The sequence below is a fragment of the Akebia trifoliata genome, chromosome 4, assembly GCF_017979445.1.
Source record: "Akebia trifoliata isolate Shusen 1 chromosome 4, ASM1797944v1, whole genome shotgun sequence".
Taxonomy (NCBI): domain Eukaryota; kingdom Viridiplantae; phylum Streptophyta; class Magnoliopsida; order Ranunculales; family Lardizabalaceae; genus Akebia; species Akebia trifoliata.
The window spans coordinates 40,611,650-40,623,396 of record NC_141378.1 but is presented as its reverse complement, the minus strand read 5'-3'; the positions used below and the strand labels follow the sequence as shown (position 1 = coordinate 40,623,396).

Below are 11,747 nucleotides of genomic sequence, written 5' to 3'. Positions count from 1 at the left end.
TTCGTTTGTCAAATTCTCCTTCTAGCAAATCTTTATTTTAGATCGACAATATCACAATTTATTTTTAATAATTTAAAAAAAAAATAGAAAAATAAGTCAATATAGTGACTTAATTCTTCGATATACGTAATAAATTTTCATGGCGTTACAACTAATTTCATCATCACCATCACTATCCTATTACCAAATTTTTGGTTTTCAAATTTTTGAAATGATATGGATAATACACGTATGAAGCATGTGTCGTATATTTTTTGTTTATCGAATTTTTACAATTCGATATACGTAATAAATTTTCATGGCGTTACAGCTAATTTCATCATCACCATCACTATCCTATTACCAAATTTTGGTTTTCAAATTTTTGAAATGAGATGGATAATACACGTATGAAGCATGTGTCGTATATTTTCTGTTTATTGAATTTTTACAATTCAAAATCAAATAGAATTTGAATTTTTCACAAATCAAAATTTTGTTGTATTTCGAATTGCCAACATGGCCTCTGACCCTACCTGACAGCCCATACCTTCAATTATTAGGTTATGGTCCCTACGTCTAAAATTTATTTTCTACACCACTAGTCTTCCATTGAGTTGGAGATTATTAGTTGTGGCCCTACTGCCAGCTCATACCTTCAATTATTAGGTTATGATCCCATTGTCAAAAATTCATTTTATTCCCCACTAGCCTTCCATGTAGTTGGAACCCACTTACAATTAGAATTACTTTGTGCTCCCGTTGGATTTGATCAGAATGGGTCCGTGAATGAAGGAAAATGTGCCATGTGATGCACATCACATGCGTTAAACCCACTAACTAATAAAATTGTAACCAAAAAACAAATAAAAAAATTGTTTGATTAGTCGTTTTAGTCATCCTGATTTAAGAATGATTATATGTAAAAAGAATTAAGAATTGAAATTTTCTTAGATCTGAGCTAAGAATTAAGATAGTAGCTTCAGCTGATTACATAACAAAGTGTTGTTTGAATCTAGGAAGAACAGTTTTGGATCAACCATTTCCTAATCCATTCGGGCCTTAATCCGATAAAATTTGTGAAATTATATTACATATTTTAAATGGCCACCTCTTGACCATGAATGAAGAAAAATGTGCCATGTGATGCACATGTTGGTCCCACTACCTAATAAAATTGTACCAACCAAAAATTTGTATGATTATATGTAAAAAGAACTAAGAGAGTTGAAATTTTCTTAGATCTAAGCCAAGAATTAAGAGGCAGAGTGCAGGTCACATATTGCTTGCAAAGAATCAACAGAGTGTGAGCTCAACTTAATTGAGATCAAAATATTTTTCTTTTTCGATTGGTTTGGTTTGGTTTGTTCTTTAGTTTGAATCTACATACCAAGAGAATTTGAAAATGGCAGCAGAAGCTTTAGTGAAGTCTGCTATCACCAAATTAAAAGACTTGGCAATTGAAGAAGCTGTTGCAGAATGGCAAATCCAACGAGGAATCAGCAATGACATTAAGTTCATCTGTGATGAACTTTCTACGATGAAGGTAGTACTAAGGGAAGTAGAGAAGAAAAGAGTAAGAAATGAGTTGGTGAATCAGTGGGTGGCACAAGTGAGAGATGAAGCCTACAAAATTGAAGATGTTGTCGAGGAGTTCCAATCTATGATGGAAACTTCTCTCATCGAGTCAGGAGAATCGGCTGGCGGTTGTCTAAATATTGAGTTCTGCATTCATTATGTGCATACTTTCTTCAAGCAGATGAGAATTCGTCATCAATTTCATTCTCAAATAGAAATCATCAAGAAAGAGGTTGATGACATCTTTACGAGAAGGATGCGATATGACCTTCCACAAGAAGGAACTGGCCCAGACGATGAAGAAACAAGGAGAGGAGATCACGGTGTGTCTAATCCTTTCGTCGAAGAAGATGATATCGTTGGGATTGATCAAGATGTGAACAAGTTACAGGAGTGGCTGCTAAAAGAAGAAGAGACTCATCGACGATCAATAGTTTCAGTTGTCGGCATGGGTGGATCCGGAAAGACGACACTCGTCAAGAAAGTCTACAAGAGCATATCCGGAGGGAAATTTGAATGTAATGCTTGGGTATCTGTGTCCCAAAATTTCCAAGTATTGGACTTGCTGAAACGAACGGTCCGACAATTTCATAAAAGTATGAATGAGCCAACTCCTAGCGAGGTGGAGACGATGACACAGGACGAGTTGCGCGAAACCATGTACAATTATTTGCAACAGAAGAGGTATGTCCTTGTCCTTGATGATATGTGGGATGTTAATATCAGAATAAGAAGGAAAAAGTTGTAGGAAAGTAGAGTGATATTGGAGAGAAAAAATACTTGCATTTTATTCCTTATGATCTGTTTTTACATGAATCGTACCTCTATTTATACACATACATTGATAGCTAATTATCATAACAGAATAGCAAACTGGCTAACTAACACAACTGACTAACAGACTGATTTGTACAGCTAACTAACATAACTGACTAATCAGATTTGTACAGCCAACTGACTAACAGACAGATTTGTACAGCTAACTAACATAACTGACTAATCAGATTTGTACAACCCACTAACATAACTGATTTATAATCTAATACTCCCCCTCAAGATGGAGTGTAAATGTTAATAACACCCATCTTGGAAAGAATATTAGAGAAGAGATTGTAGCCAAGAGGCTTAGTCAAAATATCGGCTAGCTGCCCAATTGTGGAAACATGTAATGTTTTCATAGTTCCTGCCAACAGTTTTTCTCGAACAATATGACAATTTATATCTATATGTTTTGTACGTTCATGAAAAACTGGGTTGGCTGCTATGTGCAAGGCAGCCTGATTATCACAAAAAAGCACAGCTGGTTTGGACTGTGGTGCAAACAAGTCTGTCAACAAGTGCTGCAGCCAAGTAATTTCACATGTTGTTGTTGCCATAGCACGGTATTCAGCTTCTGCTGTAGACCTAGACACTGTATTTTGCTTCTTGGATTTCCATGAAATGAGTGATTGGCCAAGAAATACACAGAAACCAGTAATAGATTTTCTAGTATCTCTGCATGCAGCCCAATCTGCATCACAGAATGCCTTCAGTTGTAGATCATTTGCGGAGGGGAAGAATAAGCCTTGGCCAGGATTGCTTTTGATGTATCGCAGGACACGATGAGCAGCTGCCAAATGAACTTCAGTGGGATGTGCAACATACTGACTTAATTGTTGAACAGAAAATGATAAATCAGGCCTTGTAATGGTTAAGTAGAGAAGTCGACCCACTAATCTCCTGTAGCAAAGTGGATCTGAAAGAGGCTTTCCGTCCGTTTTGGATAATCTCAAATTTTGGTCCATAGGAAATGATGCTGGTTTACATGCCAAATAACCTGAATCAGACAATATGTCAAGAGCATACTTTCGCTGTGAAACTGTAATGCCTTTTGTGGAATGAGCAATTTCAAGACCAAGAAAGTATTTCAAAAGTCCTAGATCTTTGAGTTTAAATTGAGAATGAAGAAATCTCTTTAAAACATCTACAGCAACATCATCATTACTGGTGATGATTATATCATCTACATAAACCAGTAATGCAATGAATGAATTCTTGTTTTGTCGAGTGAACAAAGTATGATCAGCTGAAGATTGGATAAAACCATGAGCTATCAAAACGGATGAAAACTTGGAGAACCACTGTCTTGATGCCTGTTTGAGACCATATAAAGACTTATGCAGTTTGCACACAAACTGAGAGCTAGTAGAAGGAGCTTGAGCAGAAGGTAGAAACTCCCCCTGAGTAGATGATCCCTTCGAAGGGCAATGAAATCCAGGAGGTAAAGACATGTACACCTCTTCTTTTAAGTCTCCATGCAAAAATGCATTGTTGACGTTTTATGTTAGTGTTTATAATAGAGGTAATTGTAGTGAGATGCGAAATAGAACTGACCATATGATCAGTAGCACCACTATCAATTATCCAAGAATTTGATTGCTTAGAAACAAAATCAGGTGAATTTATCATACCTGATAAACTCAAAGAGTTTGAAACAGAAGATAAACTGCTCGTAGCATTCATTGCTGTAGGTGGAGTGGTTTGTGAATAAGGTTGTAGAAAGGAAAGAAGTTGTTGACACTGTTCTTTGGTGAAAGGGAAAGGAGGAGTTGAATCTAAAGCCATGGATGCTTCATCAAAACCAGTGGAAGATAATGAAACTTGATGTACAGAAGATGTTTTGGTTCTTGGATTCTGACGATATCCAGGTGGATATCCATGTAACTTGTAGCATTTATCAACTGTATGCCCAGTAAGACCACAATGAGTACAAACTGGCTTAGGACGTTGCTTCTGATAATTCTTGATCATTGTGCCAGGAACATTAACATTCTTGCTGAACAAAGCAGCAGTTTCAGTCATCTAAGATGATCCCACCACCTTTCTTTGCTTCTCTTCTTGTAAAGTAAGGGATAAAACTCTATCAATGGATGGCATTGGATCCATTAATAGAATTTGCCCTCGAATGTGTGTAAAAGAGTCATTTAGACCCATCAAAAATTGAACAACATATTCTGTTTGATGTTGATCTATTACTGTCTTTAAAGCTCCACAAGAACACCCCGGATTACAAGAACAACTAGGAATTGGTTTCACAGTTGAAAACTCATCCCATACAGCTTTTAATTTCGTGTAATAGGAACTTACTGAAAATTGATCTTGAACTAATGAAGCAAGATCTTTCTTGAGTTGAAATAGGCTAGGACCATTACCTTGAGTGAATCTTGTTTTCAGATTCCTCCAAACTTCTTCAGCAACTGAAGTGCTGATGACACTGGCAGCAATTTCTCTTGTAAGAGAATTAAGAATCCATGAAAGGACCATGTTGTTGCAACGAAACCACAAAATATACAGTGGATCAGATTGATTTTGAGGTCGAGAAAACGTTCCATCCACGAACCCCGTCTTGTTCTTGGCATTGAGAGCTGTCAACATGGATCTGCTCCACGTATAGTAGTTCTCACCATTCAAAGGCTGAGAAACCAAGATCGAACCAGGGCTTTCTCCATGATGAAGAAAATAAGGATTGGAAAAATCCTCAAGCATAGAAGTGTTTGAAGATGTGGACGCGGAAGTGTTTGTAGGTGCAAAAGAACTCATATTAGAGAGAAAAAAAAAAAAAAACAGAACAAAATCAGAGTTTATTGCTCTGATACCATATCAGAATAAGAAGGAAAAAGTTGTAGGAAAGTAGAGTGATATTGGAGAGAAAAAATACTTGCATTTTATTCCTTATGATCTGTTTTTACATGAATCGTACCTCTATTTATACACATACATTGATAGCTAATTATCATAACAGAATAGCAAACTGGCTAACTAACACAACTGACTAACAGACTGATTTGTATAGCTAACTAACATAACTGACTAATCAGATTTGTACAGCCAACTGACTAACAGACTGATTTGTACAGCTAACTAACATAACTGACTAATCAGATTTGTACAACCCACTAACATAACTGATTTATAATCTAATAGTTAATGCTTGGGAAGCTGTTAAATATGCATTACCGCTTCAAAGTGGTGGTAGGGTTATCTTCACGACCCGCATATCGGATGTAGCTTCTCCGATAGGAGAGACTTACTATATTCACCGAGTTGAGCGATTACCCCATGAGTTAGCTTGGAGTCTCTTTTGTAGAAAGGCATTTAAGAGTGGCAATTTTTTGAGGGATTGTCCGGAGCACTTGAAAGAAATTGGAGAGAAATTGGTTAAAAAGTGTTGTGGTTTGCCTCTTGCAGTTGTTGTCATTGGTGGTCTCATGTCAAAAAAAGACAGTAATGTATCAGAATGGAATGACGTACTTGAAAATCTCGATTGGGAACTGAATAATAATCAAGATCTTGAAAGAGTTAGTCGAGTGTTGTTAACAAGCTATAATTATTTACCTTCTTATCTAAAATATTGCTTCTTATATTGTGGAATGTTTCCGGAAGATTATGAAATCCAGAAGTCAAGATTGATCCGTTTGTGGGTGGCCGAAGGTTTTATAGAAGATCATCCTCGCAAAACACTTGAAGAGGTTGCACATGGGTACCTCGTTCAGCTTATTGACAGGAACATGTTACAAGCTGTATTTTCCGGTTATTTCGGGATCAGTCGAAGAGCTTTTAGAATGCACGACCTCATGCGTGACATTGCCATTCATGTAATTAAGAAGGAAAATTTTGCTGAGATTTTCACAAAGCAAAGCGATACCAGAATTGTTGAGGGGCAACGTCGCATAGTAGCAGTTCAGAATAGTTCAGATAGCATTCCATCAAACACGTTTAGTGTAAAAACCCGCTCATTTCTAACATTTGATGTTGACAAGTTTTTTCCATTGAGTATGCTTGAAACGATATTTAAGAGCATCTAATGGTTGCGGGTGTTAGATTTATCAGGAACAAAGATTAAACATTTGCCAAGTAATGTGGTTCACTTGATTCACTTGCGTTATTTAAGTGTGAGGGGAACAGAGGTGAATGAACTTCCAGATTCATTATATGAGCTACTGAACTTGCAAACTTTAGATGCTTGTGATCAAGTGTGGAAAGTTTGCTAATCCATCCACAACTAAGGCATCTTCTCTTTAATTCTTGGCCAAAACATGTGAGATTGTCTACATTGGGAAGGGGAAGGGGAAGCAACTCAAGTAACTTGCAGACATTAGGGGAGGTGGCTGCTGATGAAAGCTTAGTAAGTCAACTTTGTTACCTAACCCAGCTCCGGAAATTAAAGCTCTGTGAAGTTAAAGAAGAATATTGCGTAAGGCTTTGTGATGCTGTTGAGAAGATGCAACATCTTCGTTCTTTGTCAATAGAGTCATCCAGTTACAAAGACATCCTTAATTTGGAAACCAATATGTCGTCAGCACCTTCCTTCTATGTCCATCTTGAAAAATTGGAATTAAATGGGGTTATGAAGGAAGGGCACTTACCGCGGTGGACACGCTCTCTAAAATGCTTACAGAGAATTGAATTATGTAAGAACAATTTAATGGAAGACCCGCTTAGCACCTTGGCACAATTGCCCAATTTGGAGGTACTTTTTCTATATCGGGAAAGTTACTCGGGAAGGCAGATTGGTTGGGGTAGCACTAGCAGCAGCAACAGCAATGAGGGACGACAATTAAGTTTTCCAAAACTGAACGCTTAGTGTTAGGGGGTTTGGATGTGCTGGAGGAATTGAGTGAGATAGAGGAGGGGATGATGCCATCCTTACAAGTACTTCGTATAACAAATTGCCCAAAGTTGAAGAAGCTTCCCCATGGCTTTCAACATCTCAAATCCCTTCATACACTCCAAATACTAGACATGCCGGAAGACTTCAACAAGAGGTTGCGCCGCCACCACCATCATCATCGTGAAGGAGAAATAGTTGTACAAGGCGACGGAGAAGGAGTGGACCATTGGATGATCCAACACATTCCTACTGTTACAGTTTATTAATCAATATTGGTAACGTGAAGCATTGATCTCTCCAGAAAAACATCAATAGAAATCCAAAATTTGTTGGTAAGTTTCTGAATTTGTAATATTTAATTACCTTAATTATTTATTAATATATCTAAAGCTTTCCCTTTTATTTTCTTTTACAAGTGCCATTGCTTATATAAATATTAATTTCTATGCTTTAATAGTTTAATTCATGGGGAAAAAATTCCCATTCATTTTAGAGATTTAGTGCGTAACTAACTACATAAAGAGAGGTTCACTTGGAGACGTCAGAACTCAAACTCAAGGAAGTTTTTGTAATAAAAATACAATAGTTAGGTCTGTCGGGTAAATCTCTTCATTTTATTTCAAAAAAATATTTTCGGAATTAACATATTTTGGTTAAAGTGAGATGTTCTGTTTTCTAAAACAGTAAAATTTTCCCCACTTTCACTAAAATATTTCAATTTCGAAAATGGCAATTTACCATTTTCGGAATTAAAATGAATAATCCACTGTTTTGGGTTTCTTTTTTCTTTTCTTTTTTTCAATTTTCAGGGCATGTTTCGGTAAAACAGCGGTAAAACAGCCTTAATTCATTTTTTTCATGAATTATAAGTACCACCTATTGTAAACTAAAAATGATAAAGATTAATTTTATTTGTGCCCTTAATTAATTTTTGTGGTAAATATTTGGCTAGAACGAGGTCATGAAGATGGTTCTAAGGATATATCATAGCCTTGTAGAGATGATGAGAAGAAAAAGGGACATTAAACTATCTACAAATATGATTGGAACAGAAGAAGTCTAAGTGCCTAAACATAGTCTTGATCAGGTTGGTGCTTTAAATTGTCGTTGAATTTTGTTTAAATATGACATATAATTGTGATCTCTAATGCTTTCTTTCTATTTTTTCCTCTTTACCTATAGGGTGTTGGTGTTACATATTCACTTTTCCTATTAAATTTCTAAAGTTAGTAGAAATTATCTGTGAAGCTCCATTATATTTTCTCCATTCACTAAGGTATGCTACCTTTTGGCATCAATGCCTATATAATAGCTTTATTTATTATTGTGTAAGTGTGTGTAATCCAGAACCTTATGCTATACAAACTGATAATGTGTGTTATGTATACAATTGGCTCCGAATGTTACCACTCTCTACATATTGGAGTTTGATTGGTTTTTTACTTATGGATTGATCCCACATTTGATAATTTAATCATCTAATATGACTACATTTTAATCCTTCACCATAAATTTTATGTAGTCTACATTCAAATCTCTAGAATAAGATTGAGTTTTTTGGGAGGTTGAAGATGATGGGTTTTGGTAAGAACCCACCTTCACCTCGGAAAAAAAAATCATTTTGTATATTCATTCAAATTTTATCTATTTTTCTATAAAATATTTTCCTAATTATATAGTAACTGATACAAATATACAAGGCATCTTAACATTCACATCATCTCTAGAAATAAACGAGATGTCTCGGAAGTTATTTTGCAAATCTCAGCCAAGTTAGTAAAACTAAACCAAGTCAATTGGGATTTTGTAGATTTTGATTAAAATAATTAATTCTTTTTAGAATTTAAATATTTATTATATAAATAAAATATAACTTTTAAACTCAAATGTTTATCTAGTTGAGTCAACTTTAAAGAATGAATTTCTATATACTATTATTATTCGGAACGGTTTGGCAGCCCTAAAGTTGGCCAAGTTTGGTGCCAGACATTTTTTGTAAATCACTTTTGATGGGGTTATAAGTTTTGAAATAGTCTAATTTTTTGTGAGGATAATCTCTACGGTGAAGAGATCATCCTCACAAAAAATCAGCTCATTTTGAAACTTCTAACCCTAGTTTACAAGTTGAAGAATCGTGGACCGTCCAATTTTTGTAAATCACTTTTGATGGGGTTAGAAGTTTTGGAATAGGCTGATTTTTGTTGAGGATGATCTCCTCATCATAGAGATCATCCTCACAAAAAATCAGCTCATTCCAAAGCTTCTAACCCATATTTTGAAAAATATTTGCTACCAAACTTAGCAAACTTTAGGGCTGCTGAACCGTCCCATTATTATTATATGGGTAACTATTAGGTTCCCAATAAAATGGCAAAATTTTTTATATACTATTATTATTATTATGATTATTTTTTACGACAAGTGTTACTGAACCTAGGTCCGACTATAAGTTTAATTTTTATCATGGTTTTAATACTATTTAGGACGACATGTTTTAATTAGATGAAATGTTGGAATAATATTCATTGTCATAATGAGAAAAAAGAGAGATGAATGGATTTAAGAGAAAGAGAGAGATTTCACAAAGAGTCATGCTAAAGTGACCTCAACAAAATGTCCCCGATATGTCCTCACTGAGGTCACTCCAAAATTAATCTTTCACAAAAGAGTCATGATTTTTTGATGCCCCTCTGACACACGTCCTCATACTTCTCCTGATGTGGTATGTGCTAGAATCATAAATTTTTCCCTCAAGATACATAACATACATCCCCATAAATATGGAGCATGTGTCAGAAGGGGGTCAAAAAAATCATTATTCTTCACAAAATCCTAAATGAGAGAGTGAGAGTCTGATGGGATCTTTTTGCTCTTTTTCTCATTCATTTTACTAGTTTACCCTCTTATTTTATCTTTTTTCATTTTATTTTTGTATTAAAAAAATAAAAATAAAAATGGCCTCATCTAAACATTTTCACACTCCCACGCATCAACCCATTTTTTCAATAATAAAAAAAAATTCTTTATGAAAGAGGCAACATTATAAAAAGGGTAAAATTATCTTTATAAACTTAAAAATCTTATTTTAAGTGTCAGTTTGATGGCAAGTGGACAGAAAGTAGGTAAGTGAGCCCGTTACACAACCATAGGGGAGGTAATTGCAATCATCAAAATGTTAAGGTGGTCAACATAGAATTATGCCAACCATATGGGATGAATGTGTTAGTTACCCTATTATAAATACAGAGCTTCTATTGGCACCCCAACTTTTACTTATCACACCCCAATTATGAAAAAAATGTGAATGATTGAGCTTCTATCCCAATTTGTTTTTTTTTTTTGGCCTGATTTCTACTTTTTGGGTTTAAGATTTTATACGAACCTAAACATAATTGTAAACTACAATTGAAATTGTTTGAACGAGTATTATATCAAGGAAGACACACAATCTAATTCTTGATTTAGTAATCCACACCCAATCTTTTTTTCTATCTTATCCCCATCTTATTACCTAAGGAATGAACATAAATGGGACCTTAATCATTTCATCATGGGGACATCTGATCCCAAATCTTTGATCCATGACTTAAATCATTGGATTTTAGATCTTATCCGATCCGTTGGCAGCCATAATTGGTAGGGATGTCAATTGATCAGGTCTAGATCGAATTAGACCCAGAACCAATCCAATGAGGGTTGGATTGGATTTTATTGGATCTCAATATTAGCATCCACATGATCCGATAACCAGATCAGATCAAAGCTAATTTGATGTAGAAAATCTGGATAAACTTATGCATAGAATAAAGAAAAAATTACTTAATAGTCCTTGGCGCTAACTTTTTTTTTTTCAAATTAGTTCTTGACTTTTGTGGGTTATCAAAGTAGTCCATTTAGTAAATCCCTCTTTTCAAAAAAATCCTTGAATCCCACTCTAGACATTTCAATAATGAGAAATGTTTAGAATGAGGTTCAAGGACTATTTTGAAAAGAGAGATTTACTAAATGGACTATTTTGATAACCCGCAAAAGCCAAGGACTAAATTGAACAAAAAGTAAGTGTCACGGACCATTAAGTAATTTTTCCTAAATTAAAATTTGTAATATAATTTACATACTTTTTCATATTTCTTTATATCGGATCCCTATTGGATCAGGCATGGTTGATTCATTCTCGAAAGTTATATATGAAGTGGCAATCTTAAGATGACTCGAAAACGATACGAAGTTAGCAGGTTTTGGTCATAATAATGTCAATCCATCTAAGACGATTATTAAATGGGGATGGGTTTGGGTTTTGGGTGTTAACTCGTTTGACCTGTTTAGACACGTTTAGTTATTCTGTCATTAACATGTAATTTTAAATATATTAATAATTATTTAAGAATTTTTTTAAGTGCCCATTTTTTTTTCTAAACTTTCCTAGAACTTTTTCATAATACAATTTTTTTTTACTATAAAATATAAAAGGTATTTTAAGATATTTTTAAATTAATAAGTGGTTAAGCTTTAGTTTGACAAAGAAAAAATATTTTTCTTA

General features: G+C 34.8%; 1 pseudogene across 1 annotated transcript; it reads left to right on the top strand.

Moving 5' to 3' along the window:
* The first annotated feature begins 853 nt into the window (after window positions 1–853).
* Window positions 854–8,758, top strand: LOC147404975 (disease resistance protein RPM1-like; annotated as a pseudogene). The gene is made up of 6 exons (XR_015177296.1): window positions 854–2,272; window positions 4,134–4,279; window positions 4,771–4,828; window positions 5,514–7,539; window positions 8,160–8,294; window positions 8,390–8,758. The product of XR_015177296.1 is annotated as a disease resistance protein RPM1-like (transcript).
* The last annotated feature ends 2,989 nt before the right edge of the window (window positions 8,759–11,747 follow it).